General features: G+C 44.4%; 1 protein-coding gene across 1 annotated transcript in view; it reads right to left on the reverse strand.

Annotated features, from left to right (window-relative positions):
• The window catches only part of DGKG (diacylglycerol kinase gamma), a 165760-nt gene extending 146462 nt beyond the window's left edge, over positions 1 to 19298 (reverse strand). Inside the window, exon 1 of the mRNA XM_053389812.1 lies at positions 19056 to 19298. The gene's annotated coding sequence lies outside the window, so the exon portion shown is untranslated. The remainder of the gene's footprint in view (positions 1 to 19055) is intronic.
• Positions 19299 to 20230: the final 932 nt, after the last annotated feature.

Below are 20230 nucleotides of genomic sequence, written 5' to 3' on the forward strand. Positions count from 1 at the left end.
TGAGATGGTTGGACAGCGTTCTTGAAGCTACCAGCATGAGTTTGACCAAACTGAGGGAGGCAGTGGAAGACAGGAGTGCCTGGCGTGCTCTGGTCCATGGGGTCACGAAGAGTCGGACACGACTAAATGATTAAAAAACAACAACAAAAATTCCTGACAACTACAAAGCCTCCCGGGTTTCCCTGGACATTTTGCTGATTTTTACATCTGAAAACCAGGACATGTCAGGAATTTTCCTGACGTATGGCAAGCCTACACTTTGTGTGCTGCTTTGGTGCAACTGGATGCTCCCTCCCTCCCAGCAATACAACAGAGGAGCTTCCCCTCCTCCTCTTCCTCACTGTCCCTATGTATTTTGCCTTTTGTAAATCATTCTACTTTTTGCAAAATGTCGTCAATAATATGGTGGTTCCGTCTGTTATCCCTGCTTTGTTATCCCTGCTTTCACCTGCAGATACACAGGGAATTGGTTTAACATCTAGGATGGCTTATTCAGTTTCCCAGAGGGAATCAGAAGTCCGGAGAACATGGACTAAGCCATGTCTTTCAGAGTTTGGCATACGGTGAAGCAATCAAGTATTGGAGTCAACTACTTGACCATCAACATACATCAGTTATATCACTTGAAAACTGTTAGCATGTATTTTTGTTCGGCAAGCTAGACACATGGAGGCTGAACCTCAAAACCCCCACCCAACCCAAATGGCTTCTCAGTTTGGTGAAACGAATAGTCTTCAGTAGAGTGGCCAGATGCAATGAGTTTTTGTTCCCCTTAAGCTACCAAAGAAGAAGAAATGTTGTCAAGTGCAGGGTTTTTTACCATGCTGAAAAATCAGCATGTGTTGAAAACCCATCTTCTAAACAATGATGAAAGGTACGAGAGTCCCAGTCTCATTCAGGTCACCATAGTTTTCACATAATCACTTCTCTCTCAGTCTCAGTCTCAGTCTCAATCTCAATCTCAATCTCTGTCCAGAAGGTGAAACTCTGGATCATGAGAAGAATTCAACACGCATTAGCCCTGTCTTACTCATATAGTGTCATACAATGACAGGCTGGAATGTCTATACCAGCCATAGGCAAACTTGGCCCTCCAGATGTTTTGGGTCTACCACTCCAACCATCCCTGACCACTGGTCCTCTTCGCTAGGGATGATGGGAGTTGTAGTACCAAAACATCTGGAGGGCTGAGTTTACCTATGCCTGGTCTATACCAATTAAGCCGTGGGGGAGTAGGAATCATCATGTGAAGGTATCTCAATTCAGTTGCATGCTTGTTATCCACATCTGCCTGGAAAAAGAACCAAGAATGCTGACTTTTCTATTCTGCTAACAGATGTTGCTCTATTGTGGGTAGATGCAAAAGAGGATGAAACTTGCACATTGCATAGTTGTGCAGACGAGGAACGGTCAGCAGGTATTGCTTATCATGCAAGCTGCACCTGCTGAAATGCTCTACACTGAATGGTGTAAGGGCACTGTCCGAATCTGCATCTGGCCATCCCATGCTCAGATTAAATTTATCTGCCTTCCTTGCCTAAGTCTAATCCTTTTCATGTCTGGTAGAGATCATGTGCCCTACAAAACCAGCAGGTGGTGGTGGCAGCAGCAGCAGCAGCAGCAGCGGGGAGCAGTTGTGTCGAATTCTGGCAATACTTCCATGGCTTCCACACTAGTATCCCTTCCCCTGCATTTATTTACAACAGACTGTAACGGTGACACTCTAATTAACACTTTGCCATCAGCACATAGTCGGAACAGTTCCCTAATTAGCACAGCTGAGAGAATAATGGGCAACATTTCCTGCAAACATTTGTGTTTGAAAACAAATTTAGATTCAGCTACATCTGTGACCCTTTGCATGCTTGCTTTTTGAAGATACAGATACTGCATCAGCCCTGGCTATCAGGAGCACTTGAAAGAAAAATTACTCTAATAACTCATTATCTGGGAAAGGATTTGCCAGACAGTCCCTTTGTACCAGCAGATGCTGTTGTTGAAAAATGGCATGGTCCAACTTCCCAGCTCCAAAACTGCACCCCCACATCTTCATTAGGTACATAGGCTAATGGCTTATTCTGGCAAAAGGGTGTTTCACATGGTAATTTTTAGGGCAGACATTAATCTGACTTAATAGCCATTCCCTCCTCATACTGAAACCTGGGATCCATAGTTCCCAGAAGATGAGTAGAGAGCTCCAACACGTAATACAGGGATAGCCTAACTTCTGTTGTCTATGCTCTGGTAACCTCTAGGCTGGATTACTGCAATGCATTTTACACTGGGCTGCTTTTGAAGACAGTTCAGAAACTGCAGCTGGTGCAGAATTCAGCTGCCAGGTTGCTCACTGGGGTAACATGGTCTGAGCACACCAAGCCCAGCCTAACTGCACTGGCTCCCAATTAGTTTCAGAGCCTGATTCAAAGTGCTATTTTTTACCTATAAAGCCTAATGTGGCTCAGGACTCCAGTACCTCAAGGCTTGCCTCTCCCCATATGACCCAACCCAGATCCTGTGATTATCAACTGAGGCCCTTCTTTGTGTGTTCCCTCCATGGGAATTCCAGAGGGTGACAATGCAAGAATGGGCCTTTTCAGTGGTGGCTCCCCACTTGTGGAATGCTCTCCCCAAGAAGGCGTGCCTGGTGCAATCCTTAGGCGCCAGGCAAAAACATTTCTTTTTCACCAGGTCTTTGGTTTGTAATTAGCTGTGGCCTCCATATGTGGGTGTGATGTTTTAATCCTTAAAAACAGAAGTGTCTTTTAGTTTTTTGCTTTGTTTCCCTTTATCCTGATACGTTTGTTTGTAATGTTCCCCACCAGTAAATGGCAGAGTTAAGGACCCAGTAGCTTCCCTGCTGCTTACAACTTTGCAAAAGTGTGTGTCGCATTCAGCTGAAGGTGCAGAGAAGTTTGCGTTCTCATTTTCTCTCTCACACACACATGCATAGCTAAGTGGGAGATTATTGTTTGATCCTAAGTATATATTTCTTTAGCGTGGGAGTCCTGTGTTGATTAGCAAGCAATCTGTGTGCAAGCAGAGCTGCAACATTGTTCTTAATACCACTTTTATCAATGGAACTGGTGCAGCGATCAGGCCTGGATGGACCAGTTTCAAGGATTTCTGCTGGCTACAACCAGTGGGGACCCAGCAGGGAGGAGGGGAAGCTCTTTGCTGGCAGAGTGATGCTACCATCACTCCACAAGCACATGCTGGCATAAAATCCACCTCCATCCCATCCAACCTTCCATGCCAGCCTGGCACAAAGGGAGGTTGGATTATGACCTCAGTGTGCAAAAGACTGCGTTTATTGTAAGTCTCTTTAAGACTGACTTGCAAGTAAATGCATACAGAATGATCAGAGAAAGAGAGAACAGTTGGCTATTTCCCCTGAAGCATCTTTAGTGACATACAAAATCACATATCAGTGTCCAAACTAAAATGCCATATTAATTCAGTAATCATAAAGACCGCCACTTCTGAGAGCATCTTTATTTCCATCCACATGTAGGGTGGTCAGGTGAAAAAGAGGACTTTTAATAGTTATGCAGAAGAGGGAATTCCACCCTAATCACATGTGAATATTCTCCAGGAGCCCCTATATTTCTGGTTATACAGTCATACCTCGGGTTGAATATGCTTCAGGTTGAGCACTTTTGGGTTGCGCTCCGCGGTGACCTGGAAGTAATGGAGCGTGTTACTTCTGGGTTTCGCCACTCACGCATGTGCAGACAGTCAAAATGACATCATGCGCATAAGCAGCAGATCGCGACCCGTGCAGACGCGCAGTCACGGGTTGTGTTCACTTCAGGATGCGAATGGGGCTCCAGAACGGATCCCGTTCGCATTCTGAGGTACCACTGCAGGTAGAAAAATAACCGCATCAAATACTTTAAAAGTACATACCTTTTTTGTTGCAATTTGTATTATTCATATTAAAACTGCTTCCTTATGATATTATTTATTATTGTTGTATGATGCAGGATTTCTGGGTTGTGTGATGTGGAATGTGTGAAGTGGGTGTGATACAGACTTTCTGGAGTACGTTGGATGTGAGGAGCTTCTGTGCATCTTGCCTGTTTGCATTTGAATTCTGTGCCACACCAGTAGAGTCACTTATTTGTCCTTGGGACTAGTAAACATTTTCAAGAATGTCTTCTGTGATCTTAATTCCTTGACCATATACCGTATTTTTTCTGTCTATAAGATACCCCCATGTATAAGACACCCCCTATTTGGGGGGACTCAGATTTAAGAAAATGGGGGGAGATGGCCCAGAGTATAAGACGCCCCCTAATTTTTGACATTATTTTGTAGGGGAAAAACCTAGTCTTATACATGGAAAAATAGGGTACTTAGGCTTTGTACATACCATACATTTAAAGCACCTCACACCAGTGCTTTTTTCAGGAAGTACTCAAAGGTACGCAGCACTGGCACCTCTTTTGCTGTTGTTAAAAAGTGTGGCACTCACTGTAACAACTTCATGGCGAGTATTGGCACCTATTTTTTCTAGAAAAAAAGCACTGCCTCCCACCAAAGAATCCTGGGAACTGTGGTTTACTGTTCAATTCCTAGCACCCATAACAAACCACAGTTCTTTGGATTCTTTCTGTGGGAAATGAGCTTTCAGTGTATGGAGCGGCGTACACAGCCCTCATTTGCACAAACTGATCTGTAGTTTGTCCTTTTTCTTATCTGCTGTGTGTCTTTTCTCTGCAATGGATTTCATTATCATCTTTGGGATTAGACTCAGTCTTCCCCATCTGTAAAATGTCAGCTGCAGTCCAAACCCCAAGCAGCAGAAGCAGCAGGGCTTAACAGAACAGCAGGGCCACTGCCACATCCACAGCTCTGCTACTCACCCCAGGCAGGCAGGCCAGAAGGTAAACTGTTGTGCCAGCCTGGAGTTTGATGCTGTTATGTGATGGCGGCTGGGCTGGCTCAGGTCCCAGCAGATCCTGAGTTGGCTCAGCACTCCCTGCATGCAAGCTTGGCAGGTGAAACAGGAAAGTCCTCTGGTGGAGGACACTGGAGTCTGGCAAGGCTCCTATCCCTCCCTAGGCTGGTGCAAAGGGGTTTGGACTGTAGCCCTAGGACTTCTTCTAAATCTCTTAAAATGTTGTTTATAAGTGTGACTCATAGTGATGGGGACGTGCTGTAGCTGAGTGCTAGAGAAACTGCTTTGTATGTGAAAGATCCCAGCCAGGTTCTATGTCTGGCCTTTCCAGGTAGGCCCCCTGGGACTTTCTTACCTGAAACCACACAGAGTCACAGCCAATCAGCATGGACAATACTCAGCTTGGCCAACCAATGATAGATAGATAGATAGATAGATAGATAGATAGATAGATAGATAAACAAACCTTTATTGTCACTACACTACCTGTGTGCAGTGAAATTAAATGAGCCCCCCCCCACACATACACTCAGTCTTGTTCGCACTCTGTGTGCTTGTCGGAAGTCAATTGCACCACTATTTTTTTCCATTCAGCAGCCCACGGAGAAAAACTTTTCTTTAACTTGTTGGTGCGGCTGACTGTATTTCTGTATCTCCTGCCCGAAGGTAGGAGTTTAAAAAGGTACTGGCCAGGGTGTGAGTTGTCCCTAAGAATTTTCCTTGCTCTCCTGAGGCAGCGGTCTCCCGCGATGTCATCTACCGAACTCAGGGGACAGCCCAATCCTCACTATTTGTGTGAGATCCCTCAGAAAGTCTTTAATCCAATCACAGATGGTGGAGGAAAGGTCCAGGTCCACCAGCTTTTTAATAAGAATGATCATTCACTATCCTGCCTGAGCTTTCTGCTATGCACATACTTCTGCTTATGACATGCATGTGCCACAGCTGCCATCAAGGATGTGTTCAGTTGATCTGCGGTGGCCCCCTATCATGTGTGACTGGTAAGGTGGCCAGGTTAAATATTAGCATTCCTTCCCGGGTTGAATAAATTGCCTTCTGTGGGCTTTGCCCCCAGCCCTGCTAATACTCCATTCCCTTGGCCAGGTTGATATCACAATATTGTGTGGACCTCTATGAACCTACCTCCTACCCCTGGTTTGGCATTTCCTTCTCACAAGGGAACAGGAGGATCCAGGCTGATGCAGAAGCTCCTAACTTGGGAGTCTTTGCTTTGCTGAGGAAGCTTTTCTCAGCAGCTCTCTCTGGGGCTCATTTATCTTTTTGATCAAAGAAAACAGTTGTTCAGCAGGACCTAGAAAAGTGGTGTTTAATAAGGCCATTGCCTTCCAAGCCGTCAATGAAAGCATCCTCTCCCTTTCAGATATTGGATTGATTCATGAGCAAGGGCAAGGGCTAACAGGCAAGGGACTCCTCATAAATAAAACGCACCCACGTCCAGCCTGTGAGAATTGGTCTCCTGTTCTAGGCACTTTTCTGGGGAAAGCCATTTTTTGCGTGTCCACTCAATCTTTTCCAACAAACTGTACCAAGAAAAGGACCTGGGGAAACAGAGCTATTCTCCCATCCAAAAATCTCAAAGGCCAAGTGGATTGGGGAAGGGCAAGAAAAAGGCTGAGTGTGGTGAGCTAACAGATGGGAAACTTGTAAATGTCTCTGCAGCTTTCCCCTTGATTAACAAGGGGTGGGCAAGCTGGGAAGGAGACAGCTTTGACTGTCTGCTGAAATATGCTTAGGATAGAATCCAACTCATATTTCAGCTGAGCTGGCATGCTAGCTCAGTCGGCACACGCTGCCATCGGGTGCCTCTAGCACGGCTTCTGTGATAGGATTATGTCCTGACTTTCAGATTAAAGATTGCATGGCACTACTGTCCAGAATTAATGTGCATCATAGAGTGGTCCTTTACCCAGGATTGACCCTGATGAAACCATCAGTCAGCAAATCGGGTTGGTTAATTCAGGATACACACCCAATGCCTAAACCAAGACCTTCTGACATCTGTAAGCAATGAAGTTGTGGCCTATTTGATCCCAAGTGGCTTGACCCGTCTTTATTACTTCTTCCCATGGTTCAACCCCGACGTTTGCGGGCTCACTGTGCCTGGGCCCGCAAATGACCTCTAGCGAGAACAGAGGTTCTCAGCTTATTTCTCTTTCATCTGGAAAGAAACAGTTGTGTAACCAATAGCAAAGGAAATGCAGTAAGTAAATAAATAAGTCTTGTTATGTATTGTGGGTGGAGAGTTCAAAGTTCCACAGAGAAACATAGTAAGCTGTGAATGACTTCAAAGAGGCTAAGTAGCTGAAGAACATATTATAATTCCGTTTCCTTGTGAACCAAAGAATTTATCTCAGCATAACTACCTTCTTTGGGCAGAAAGGGAAAAAAGGGAGAGAGAAAAAAGAAACGACCAGAATTATTTGAGAAGGGCGCTGGCTAGGCAAGTGAGGATTTCCATTAAATACCACCAGTTGACTTCAGAATTCTCTTGTACATGGGCCAGTTCTCTTGAACTGGTCTTCTTGTGATCACAAGCCTAGCAGAAAAGCTGTTCTTACCTTCTGTAAGTAAAAAACAAAAGAGGGAGGGGGGCACCAAATGGGAGTCTGAGTCAGAGTGCCAGTGGTGGTTGTGACATGCTTTCAGGTGCCCCACTGGGACTTGAGCTACTGGAAGTCCATGACAGCTAAATTTGATAATAGAGCCCCATCAGAGAGCAACAGGTGTGTATTAGAGGTCAGAAGGATGACATCTCTAATTACTACACTGTGGAGATTTGCTCAGTGGCAGGTAACAGCAGAGGGCCAGCCTTTGCTCCCCTACCACTGGTTTTTGAAGTGTCCTCTGAAGTGTCATTGGTAATTGGATGCTGAGCAGATACCATTTCTTCACTGTTGCCTAGAGACTTACCTCAGCCCCGTTCTACATGCCCAACTACCATTGGTGTCACTGAACTGAATATCACCAGTTGGTCACATACTGTATGTACTCTAGCATCGTTATACAATGGCTTTGCTGAGGCAATTCAGATCCTTTACACTTGGGCCATCTAGGTACTTAATTTATGGCAGAATATGGAGATGGTAGAAACCCTAAAGATATCACAAGAGAGTCCTGGTATGTTCTCAGTGGCTTCTCCCAGACTTTGAAATTCCCTTCCTAGAGAACCTAGACTGGTCCCCCACCCCGTCCTGTCCTATTCCAACAGGCCTTCAGGAACTGGCTGTTATTTCAGGAAAGGGCATTTATAGTACTGTGCTGTTTTTATTGTTTTTGTCATCTGCATTTTAATAGATTTTTTTTCAGTTGGGTTTTTTCATTTATAAGATTTAATTAATACATTATAATAATAAAAAATCTAATCTAAATGGAAACAAAAGCAAAGAAGAAAGTCCTCTTTCGCAGGTATATCTTAACTTAACCAACACAGAGAAAGGTGAACTCTTCAACTCCTACCTGGGAGATTCCCTTTCTTCTCTCACACAGGGCCCTTAATCAACTATCCATCACCTTCATCTGCATGTTAACCCTTCCTTAACCCTGAGTAAAAAAAGTAAAGGGACCCCTGACCATTAGGTCCAGTCATGACTGACTCTGGGGTTGCAGCGCTCATCTCGCTTTATTGGCCAAGAGAGCCGGCGTCCAGCTTCCAGGTCATGTGGCCAGCATGACTAAGCTGCTTCTGGAGAACCAGAGCAGCGCACGGAAACGCTGTTTACCTTGAGTAGAGGACCACAAATAGTGTAAATGATCGGAACAAAGCAAAACAAAAGAAGAAAAAGATAAAGAAAAGAAAACAAAGATATAAGAATGTTAAAGGAAATAATAATGGAACAAAAAGGCCACAAAAGATAAGAAGAAAGGAGTAAGCAAAAGTTTTAACACTATTTGAGTTTAATTACTTTTTAATTATTATCTTTTCTGTGTTTTCAGCGTCTTTATTTTATCTGTGTTGTTTTCATTTGTTGTAAGCCACCTTGAGTCCCTGTCTGGAGAAAAGGTGGGATGATAATAATAATAATAATAATAATAATAATAATAATAATAATAATATATTGGAAAGTAAAAGGACCCATGCCCAATTCAAGGAGGGACAAAGAGGATCTCATGCACTGGGTGGCAGGTTAGGGGTACAACAACGCAGAGTGGGAGAGAGAGAAGAAAGGTTGGCGTGCCACAGCACACACTTGCCAACTCCTCCTCTCTCTGTGCTGCCCTCCCTCCATCCACCCACATAAATGATTACATGATATGAGAAAAGCCACACACCCCTAACAGAATGGCCACAACAGTGCTGCTTTTTCAAACCATAGATGGAATAGCAGAATTGTAGAGTTGGAAGGGACCATGAAGGGCATCGCAAGATTTGGGGGGCAGTGGGGAGGTGCCGGTACTGCGTACCATTGAGTACTGCCAGAAAAAAAGCACTGGCCTCATGGTAGCTGAAGCTCAGGGAAGACTGAGCAGCTACAAGGTTGTGATCCCAAGCACATCTGTTTAGAAGTAAGACATTGCAGTTGTAGATTGAAATCTATGGAACCTGCTTCCAAATAAACTGGGGTCCCAGTGGCTTGTGCCTAACATTTTATAAAAAGGAAAAGTCTCTATGTGAAATAATATTATATCAGGACAATGACAATGACTCTGCTTTTGCCTCTTATAGGATTACCAGACTTCAGAATACCAGAAAAGGATGCTTTCTAAGGACCAATCTGTCTTTTATTATTGCATCAATTGAGTTCAATAATGTCCTCAGAGCAAAGCAGAGGGTCACTGAAGTTAAAGCTAACCTGATTCCATAATCTGTGTGTACTTTTCTTGAAAATAAAATTTTCCTGAGCCAACGGAGGGGTTGTTCACCGAATAACAGCAAAATCCAGTTCAAAGTGTGAGCACCATGAAGTACTGCAGAACAAATTTGGTCTTCTCTGATTTCAGCACTTGAATGAGTTTTCTCTGCTCCATGCAGTTTAGAGAAAATATTGTTTAGTCTTTCAATGGTGGCCACTTAGCAGACTAGTCTTATTTACATTGCAAATCATATATGGAACAGAAATAGCAAAAGACACACAGCTAGCTGACGTTGTCTTCCTTCCAGGACTGATTCTATTTAAAGTAAAAGACAACGAACATTCCCCCCCCCCTCTGTTGCCAAATCTCCCTCTTTAGAAACCATACTCAATCTGGGGTTAGGAACTTACTCCCTGAAACTTTCTCAGTGTCTCCATTAATTTTTCACCTTACATAATATAGTATAGTTTGAAGCATTGTGAATTCCTGCAAAACCACTTAAAGCAGAAGTGATTGTGGAATACACACACACACACAACCTTGTGCAACTGCCAGTTGTTGGCCAGTTGTGTCTTAACTATCCAGTAATCCCTGCTTGCAGACTGTTTTGGCCAGGGTGCTGTCTGACCTATTTTCCTTTGTATAAGAACAAGCATGAAGGAGGCCTCCCAGCCTGTTCACAGGTCCTTATATGATCAGTGAAAACAGTTGGTCCTGGCAAGTATTAACCGCTCTCAATCTTAACCTGATAACTGCCATTTGTCCAGATTTTAATTTGTCTGAATTAATTTTAAGATGTATTTTAATTAATTGATGCCTGTTTTTATGTATACTGTGTTATTTATATGATGTTAGCCACTCTGAGCCCAGCTCCGGCCGGGGAGGGCAGGGTACAAATAAAAGTTATTGTTATTGTTATTGTTATTATTTTGGTTGGCCTCATAAAGGTATTTCCCAAATACAGCCAACACAACTCCATTTGCCTTTAATATTGTTATGAGTTTGGGGTGTTAAGCTGGGTGCCAGACCTCTCTAATCCCTGGATTCAGCAAGTGTCAGAATTGAACCAAGCCTTCTAATTCTTGTCACAGCCAGACTAGCCTCCTGGGGAGGTGGTAGCCTGGGTGAGAGCCATTAAGGAGGCTAAAGGGGCTTGGTGTAAGTCAGCAAATGGGTAGGCCCCCTTCCTTCAACAGAAAAAAGCCAAAGTTGAGAACAGAGTTGCGGTGATGTGACCTAGAAGTAAAGCAGCAAGGCACAGAGAGAGTCAGAGCAATGTTTGAGAGCAATGTTTGATTTCTGTTTGAATCCAAGGTTGTGCCTATGGGAGAAACAAGACCCTTTTGTGGTGTTTATGCTGTGAACCCCTCCATCATAGGCTCAGGTTGTATATATGTATAAATAAACCATATATCATAAAGACACTACAGTCTCTGCTGTGCCTTGATCCAACCCTGAGACCCTTGGAATCTCGCACTGCTCAGAAATTGGGGTGGCATGAAACATGTAACCTCTAGGATCCTCACATGTCCCTGGGATATTGGATGTGAGATCTGTCTCTTCTGGATTTGTGAGAAATAGTAACACTATCCCACTACCATGTGAAAACTGCAGAGAACAAAGAGACATACAAAGGCAAATTGGATCCCACCATCTTAGAGAGGAGCAGGGCTTACTTCAGGGTTTGAAACAACTGCATAGAACTTGAAATCACTGAAGACCACAGTGGCGGCAGCGGGGGAAGGCATATTTGATTGTCTTCTCAAATCCAATTTGAAAAGTTGGGAAAATCTGATCTGCAAGATGACTCAAAACATGCACATTTTATTTGGAACTGAAGCTATTGACATAGGTCAGAGCTTTATTGGAGAAAGCAGAGGACCTTGAAAACAGAGACAGGCAGCATGTGGAGATGATGGGTTTAGATGGGGGAAAGTAAATGGGAGCACTCCATTAAGTGAATAAAAATGAGACCAAAAGTTCTTTAGAGATGGCCCTGTTTGTTTTCAAGAAAATGTATCATAATATCACTGATAAGGCCAACTATGTTATAGGGCTGGGACCCCTTTCAGAGGCTGTATGGCTTGTAGAGCAATAATTCCACACTGTATTCTGGGCATTAGCACAAGGGGCCCACGTTACTGGAAGCAGATACCATCTCCTGCATCAAAGCTGCAGCAATAGCCACTACTGTCCTGGCAGATGCACAGCCTGAAAATCCTGATTATATCTATAAACTTTCCAAGGCAGCAGGAGAGTAACCTCTGTGACCACAGCAGCTCTCATTCTGTTCTGCCACTGATACCTAAATGTGCACAATCCAGCACAAACTAAACTGGCTGAAGTTCACTGAAATCAACAGGTTTATGGAAATACATTTTGTGTTCTGCAAAATAAGATTACGGCAATAACTGATGGTTGTCTAACAGCAGGATTTAAAATGTTAGCATTCATTGTTGTTTTAGCAACACATTCCATTTTTGTCCATAACTGAACGATCTGAGCAAAGTATAAGATATAGTTAAAGAAAAGACACTCTGCTTTTCTAGCACTTTAGATAAGCTGTAATGCTAAGTCAATTAACTGGAAATTTAAGACAAAGCGGAATACAGTGTTCCTTGTTTCTTCTGAAGCAACAGCAAAACTCCTTAAAATCTAATTTATTCTAGCATTCCATGTTACAAGACGGTACAACACACTGAACACAAGTTTGGAGAAAGAAATTGTAATACATTTCTCAAAGTTAAATTAAAGCAAACTTGGTAAATGCATGTTGGTTCAATATTTGAATAAACCTGAAGAATCTGTAATTGAGGAAACACAATTATTTGAAGGACAACTCGAACTGGGAAAGTTATGTTAGTAGAAGAGCAAAGTGATAATATTTAACCACTGTGTTGCTGGAATTGCAAGTTATATAATGTAATGGCAATGCAGAGCTGGGGAACATTTTACAGTCACAGAATCATACAGTTGGGAGGGACTTCAAAGATAATCTATTCCAGCCACTTATTGATACAAGAAATCCACTATTACAGAATTTCTGATAGGTGGTCATTCCCAGAGAATAACTGATGGGTAGAGGGGATGCTTAATTCTTCCTCCGACCAATGATTCTCCCTTGAAAATTGCCCACCCAAGGTGTCTTAACCAACTTTTCTCCAGATAGGGGACTGAGATGGAGGGGGCATTTGCAGAGGAGAAATTCTGGGTGTGGAAAGCTTAAGAACATCACTTGCATCTATTGATCTCCTCTACCAAAGTACCCTGCCTCCACCTGCTTGTGTCACATCAAGAAATGAAAGATTATGAATGTGCGTTTGTAGACATAACATGGCTCTGTCCTGAGTCCCTGACAAATCAAGAACAAGTAGAATATATACTTTATAGAAAAATATCAAATAGTGTATGGCATCACCAAACATTCATCATGCTAGTTAAGTGGTTTTAGAAAAGGCTTTTGACAGTGTGGGAAGGGTCCTTACAGTTAAATACCAGCAAACTAAGATACCATATATATGACATGAATAAAGCATGATTTACATTCCAAGCTTAACCATGTTTATTCAAAACTGCTTGAGAGATTCAATGGCATTTACTTTTTAAGAGAATATGCTTAGGCTTTTCAGCCTAATGTTGCTCAAGAATCATTATACTGTAGTTAAAAGAAATATTCTTATACAGCAGCATTTACAGATAAAACCCTCAAAATCCTTAAGATTAACAAAGAACAATCCCTGCATGCTAAAGTTTTTGTGCTTTCTGTAATAACAACATAATTCCCACATTACTTCATACTACATCTGTTAAACATGACTATTACTCTCAATAATTTATCTACCACCTATCAGTGGTCGCATACTGAGGATAGTAGTGCTGAACTGACGAGCCTTTTCAAACTAAGCAGCTCTTTAAATCTTTCTTCTTTTGTGGTTTTCTATCATTTTAGATTTTAGTAAAACTACATTTTACTATTTCCTTTTCACATGGGGAGGGTAGTAAAAAATTGGTTCATCAATATTTTTGTCTCCCCACTCCATAGGAAAACCACTGGAGCATCCCTCTCCAGTGCAGGAGAGGGGGAGCATGCAACTGTGGGAGAAGGATTTGTTGCAATTCACTTTCCTAATATTTCTCTTTTAGAGTTGTAAAGCAAGAAAAAGTATCCAAAGCAACCAAAACAATGCAACAAATGTTATAGCCTGAACTGAATGGGAGTTGTGTTGATGACAGTAATTCATGTCAGGTTCAAATGACAACCCCTTGCACTGAAAGAATGTGTGAGAGGGGTCAGAGCCATATCGACTAATCTCCCTCCCACATTTGGTGACCATAAACCTTCCATGCATTTGGAGCACATCAGAAGGGGTTCTGAGCATGTAATGGTGCATGCACATAGAGCTTCTCAGTGCAAGGAGGAACCCTGATTGGTATATGTGTATACCTTCTGACCCGCTCCAACACGCTCCCTGAAGAACCAGGTCCAGAACCATTCTGGACTCACAGCTGTCCATGGAGGCACAGGTCAATTCTGTGTCCAGGGCAGCTGTTTACCAGCTCCATCTTGTATGCAGGCTGAGACCCTACCTGTCTGCGGACTGTCAGAGTGGTGCATGCTCTGGTTATCTCTCGCTTGGACTACTGCAATGTGCTCTATGTGGGGCTACCTTTGAAGGTGACCCGGAAACTACAATTAATCCAGAATGCGGCAGCTAGACTGGTGACTGGGAGCGGCTGCCGAGACCATATAACACCGGTCTTGAAAGACCTACACTGGCTCCCAGTACATTTCCAAGCACAATTCAAAGTGTTGGTGCTGACCTTTAAAGCCCTAAACAGCCTCGGTCCAGTATAGCTGAAGGAGCGTCTCCACCTCCATCGTTCTGCCCAGACACTGAGGTCCAGCGCCGAGGACCTTCTGGCGGTTCCCTCGCTGCGAGAAGCCAAGTTACAAGGAACCAGGCAGAGGGCCTTCTCGGTAGTGGCGCCCGCCCTGTGGAACGCCCTCCCACTAGATGTCAAAGAGAAAAATAACTACCAAACTTTTAGAAGACATCTAAAGGCAGCCCTGTTTAGGGAGGCTTTTAATGTTTAATAGGTTATTGTATTTTAGTGTTTTGTTGGAAGCCGCCCAGAGTGGCTGGGGGGACCCAGCCAGATGGATGGGGTATAAATAATATATTATTATTAATTATTATTATTATTATTATTTTATTATTATTATAGTGTGGGGCCACAGCTGCCAGGTACATCATCAGAAAGAAGAGCTAGTCCCCGTGGCCATGTGACTACAATGCGCTTTTCAGTGGATGTTGGGAAGGTTTTGCCCAAACATCCATCACTATCCAATAAGTGCCTCTTGGCAGCTGCTCGGCTACCTTCTATAGAACAATCAAATACACAATGTCCAGTGTTCACTGTATTTTAAAAAATTGCAACATTTTAAAGTTTAAGTGCTAATATTCCCACATCAGAAATTACAGTGATCAGGAGAGGGATCTGGGTTGCTTGTAATAAATAAATAATAAGGTAGTAGTCATGATTAATAAGCCCCAATGTTTAGAGGCAGAATTACTTAGATTACTAGATGCTATAATAACAGGGCATCACCTTCATGTCCTGCCTTTGAGTTTCCAGAAGAATCTAGCAAGCTACAGCTGGGGGCAGAATGTTGGACTAGATTGACCTTTCGCCTCATAGAGCAAGGTAGTTCTTCTTCATGTTGCCACATGCCTATTGCACAATTAGAAAAGGGTGTTATCATTTAAGATCCCTGGTGCTCAGAAAATAAACAGTGAGTTTTTATTCTTTTGCATAGACTTGGATATACCGGTAAACAAACAATGTCATAAATTAAACCACTATTTGCAACTGGGGGGAAGTGAGAAGATCAGCAGGGTAGTTAGGTGATTTGGGGCACTCCATGCCCCTTCAGCTACTCTTCACAAATGTATGCTGGCCAAAAAAAAAAAAAAAACTAAAAAGTAATATCTCAAATGAATATTAAGGGCCAAATTGTTAAACGAGTCTTTGCATCTCCTGTGCAGGTTTTTCCTGTTTGTGTTTTTAAAAATCCCTGAACATTAAATGATATGAAACCTTTTAACGTCAAGTCTCGTTTGGCCCTGAGTCAGAGTTTTAGAACAGACAGCATCCATCTATTCCGGTAGTGGGGGGTTTCTGGCAGAATTACCAGAGAGTCTTGTCCACAACAGTGATGAAATTTCACAAGCGGAGGAGGAAATATGTTCTCCCTAGGACATTGTTTGATTATGCTCATCCATCATGCAGCGCTGACGGTGAAGACCAATTCAGATATATATGCACACCTTGTCACAGTTCCACAGCCAGACAGATATACCTTCATATTAAGCTCATATCAGCACACCTTCAGAGGCCCTATTTGTTCACCTTTCCACTTCTCAATCCTGTCTTGCAGAGTTGTCTCCTTTTATGACATAAACAACATGTTTGGAATAAAAAGCCAGCATATTCGCCCGCTGCACAGCTTGTTCTGCCCTGTGAGTTCATATCTGCTGAAGCAACTCGCATCACCAGCAGCAAACATGCTTTGTACTAGGGAAAGGGCACAGAGGGCTGCAGCAGCGCTCAAGAGAGAGTGTACATGTTGGATGATGAGCCTTCAAGTGATTGATGCTGAGCCAAGGTCTATCGTCGGGGTGGGGCGGTGAGAGGGGCTGTCAAGCAAGTCAACCCAGTGTCTCTGCCCCTTTTGCTGAACTTTTTGGAGCACCCGTTGATTCCAACTGATACAATAGTGACTGAAGAAATAGCGAGGAAGTGTGGGAGTGTTTCTTTATATGGCCTGATCCTATGATCTGGGACTTAGTTATTGGAAGAATCAGAATCTGGCTCGAGGGTCCCAACTGTAGCACTAGACTAGAAATTAGGAAGCTGCACCAAGAGCTCTCCATCAAAGCTAGCACAGAGCTTAACCACACTTCCTACTATCCTACTGCCTTCTAGGTGTGGCACAAGCAGAAGTGTGGACGAACACACCCACAAATGGTTGTTGTGAGGATAAAAGGAGGTGAGGCATATATGCTACCCTGAGCTTTTTGAAGAAAGGGCACACTACCAATGCAATAAGTACATACGTAGCTAACTTATCCTGAATTAGGCCCTTGGTCCAGTTGAGCTCACTATTGTCTACTCTTATATAGTGGTTCGTCAGGGTTTCAGACAGAAGCCCTTCTCAGCCCTGTCTGGGGATGCCAGAAATTGAACCCGGGACTTCCTGCATGCAAAGCATGAACTTTACCATGCTATGGTCATTCCATGATTGACTCATTCATTTTCAAAATTTATTAATTTGTTTCAGAAGGTTTAAACCCCACCCTTCTGTTGCAATCCCAATGCTCAGGACAACAAGAATGAGTTGGCCATGCCAGCAGTTGCGAATGGTGTGATAGGAAAATGGCCCATAAAGCACTTGAGTGTGGCAGAGGCTTTAGCCCAGGGATAGAGAATCTGTGGTCCATGCAGGTGCTGTTGGAAACCAACTCCCAGCAGTCCAGCCAGAAATAATATCCGGAGGGCTGCATGTTTCCCATCCCTTCCTTACGTGATCTGCATGGTTTGCATGCAGAAGATGCCAGATCCAAACCTCTTGTTTTCAGAAGGATCAGGGAGTAGGGTGGGGAATAACCCTGGATCGCTAGCTGCCAGTCAGAGTAGTACACAATACAGGGCTAGACGGGCCATCTCAGCGTAAGGCAGCTTATGGTTCTGGCAATAGGAGTGGTGAGGCAGGCAAACAAGCAGCCTTGCAATGCAACATACCGGAAGCATTTTACCCTCCTGAAAGCCATGTATGCCGATGCAACTGCAAACCTACCTTCCACAAAATCAAATGGTTGGGAGAGAGGGAGAATTTGGAGTTGGATACAGGCAAGTCTGGAAGAGAGCTCTGCCTGAGACTCCAGGTACTCACTCCTAATAGTCAGAGCAAACAAGTCTAGGAGGCAAATGGAGGAAACATTTGCATCTGCATATGCAAATGTATATAATATGTTCAAGAAAGCCAAGCACCTCATAGATATCAGCTTCTGAAAATTGTGTGTTGCAAAAGGTGCTTTGCATGATGCAAAACTGACAGCAGAAAACAATTGGCCGTAAAAAGACTGTGATTATGAAGTCACATACATTCCCTCCCCACAAATTGACAAGCCTGGATTTGAAGCTGCTTAAACAATGGCACACCGAATATCAATTTTCCAACTCTATATCTATGCCACTTCTGTTACGGGGTGGAGGGGAGCCATTGCAGTTCTGTGTATGGTTGTTTGTGGCTGTATGCATTTATAGATGTATTCAATGTTTTACAACGAATCATTTACATTTCATTATTTAAATACATCCTTATCCATTTAAATTACGTTTTACCACTTAAAATGTTACAAAGGCATGTGGTGCCCTCAATGTGCAACAGGTTGTCTTTTACGCTGTAACTCACCTCAGCCACTACTTGGGTAAAAACTCCCAGTCCTTCTCTCATTCCTCCTTTTAGATTTCTATAAAGAGGGTTGTTCTTATACCCATTTTACAGATGAGAATTGAGGCTCAGAGAGCTATTCACCTATATAAAGCCTGCAATATTGCTTTCAAAAGTGGTGATCTGGCGGTGGTTTTCGTTTTTCTTATGCAAGCTGAGAAAACAACACGAGAAGCATTCCAAACCATAAGACGTGCCAAGTGTTATATATAAAAGACATTCCGGTTTCATGATTATGTCTAGGCCCCTTCAGATGTTACAAAAATCATTAAAGCAGGTGGCATTTTGACACAGGAACTACCATGTGAGATCGGCATGCACATCACTGCATGTGGTACCCTTGCGTGCATTGCTGCCCTGTGTACATGCTCCAGGAAACAACAATTGGGGCCTTGGCTTTCCAGCCTTTATATACTGAGAGTAAATGCTCCCCACAACAAGCCCCAAAGAAAACCAAAAACAACTACTACTACCACCAAACGCCCCTACATTTCTTATTCACATGTGATCTAGTCATGGGTTGCGCAGCACTTCACTTCCTGTGCCTGTCCATCCGCCAGGGATGCTGTGTGGCACATGAAGCGGCCTTGATGCCCTTGTCCCTGCGCCACCCTCACTCTCAGGAACTCCGGGGAATGGGAAGCATCTTCCCCATTGCCCAGTGCCCTTGCCAAGTGAGTGTGGGCTTCTGAGTGCACCTGAGCCCAGAGACTCAGCTGCTGCTGCTGCAGCTGCTGCCTGGCATGTGCCTGCTCCTCTGGGACAGGAAGGCAAGGTATCAGGAGCCCTGGGGCAAGTCAAGCAAAGCAGCAGGCAAACTCCTCTTACCTGGGCGCCTCCTGCCCGCCTGTGGGCCCATCTAGTGGCCTTGGGACCTGGCGATGCCCAGGCAGCCCCCGCGCGGCTCCTCTCTGGTGCCAAGGCCCGCCGCTGCCCGCGGGGCCCTTCCCCGTCAGTGCAGACATGCTGAGCTAATTTTATCGGTCCCCTTCCCCCATCGCCGGGGGAGCCTCCGTCCCTCCTCCTCCTCCTCCAGCCCCCACCTCCTTTCCTCCCGTCCGCCGCAGCCAGGCAGCAGCAGCAGCGCTAGAAAATAGCACATCGCCCACTCATCCCCAGGCTCCTTCTTCAAGGAAAATATTTATATTATTATGCCACAGAGAGGGTTTCCATGGCACTGATGACTTTCACACTGTTGCCGTGACAACCACTTGAGGCCATCTTGGACGGGCTGAGAATACCCACTTCCTAGACAAATAAGGCGAGCAGCCGCCGAGGGGAGGGGAGGCCAGGGGTGGGGTAGGGGGAGAGGATCGCCCTTCTCCCCCTCGGTCCTCCCCTTCTGTCTTCTTCTTCTTCTCCTCCTCCTGGCCTGCTGCTCTCCCCCTAGCGGAAGCCCGACGGGCGTCTCCGTTGACGGGCGTTTCTCGCGCAGGAACCGCCAGCGCTTGGCGTCAACTTTCCGGAGCAAACGTCTCGAAATGAATGAGACGCCCCCTTCTGAAGGGCAGCCCCTTTAGCTTCTTCGTGTCTGCAAGGCATGGGGGGCAGGAATGCGGGGGGCAGCGGGAGGAGACAGAGCCACAAGGCTGCCCCCCCCCAAAAAATATTGCGCTTGATGCAGAGGAAGTAAAATTGCGACGTGCGCTCAGTTAGGGTACCATAGCTCATGAAGCTGGCTTATGGAGTCCAAGTGTGACGAGCTTCGGGTTTTTGTTTAATTTTTTTTTTTAGTTGCCTAGATCCAGATGCATATCGAAGGTCTGGCAGACCTATTTCTGAAAGTAGCGTTACCCAAAGAATATTCAGCTGCATTCCCATATGGGTTGCATCAGTTGAGAGCGCCTTCAGTAACCTGAAACTGGTAAAGCACTGATGGGGAGGACCACTGCCGCGCGGGAGAAGTAAAGTGCGCAACGGATAGTGGGCGCAGCCGGAGCCTAAAGTGGGCGGAACCTTCCCATCTCCCTCCCTCCCCCGCAGCCTTTCTCACTTTCTCTTGT

Source organism: Podarcis raffonei, chromosome 5 (genome assembly GCF_027172205.1).
Source record: "Podarcis raffonei isolate rPodRaf1 chromosome 5, rPodRaf1.pri, whole genome shotgun sequence".
Lineage (NCBI taxonomy): Eukaryota > Metazoa > Chordata > Lepidosauria > Squamata > Lacertidae > Podarcis > Podarcis raffonei.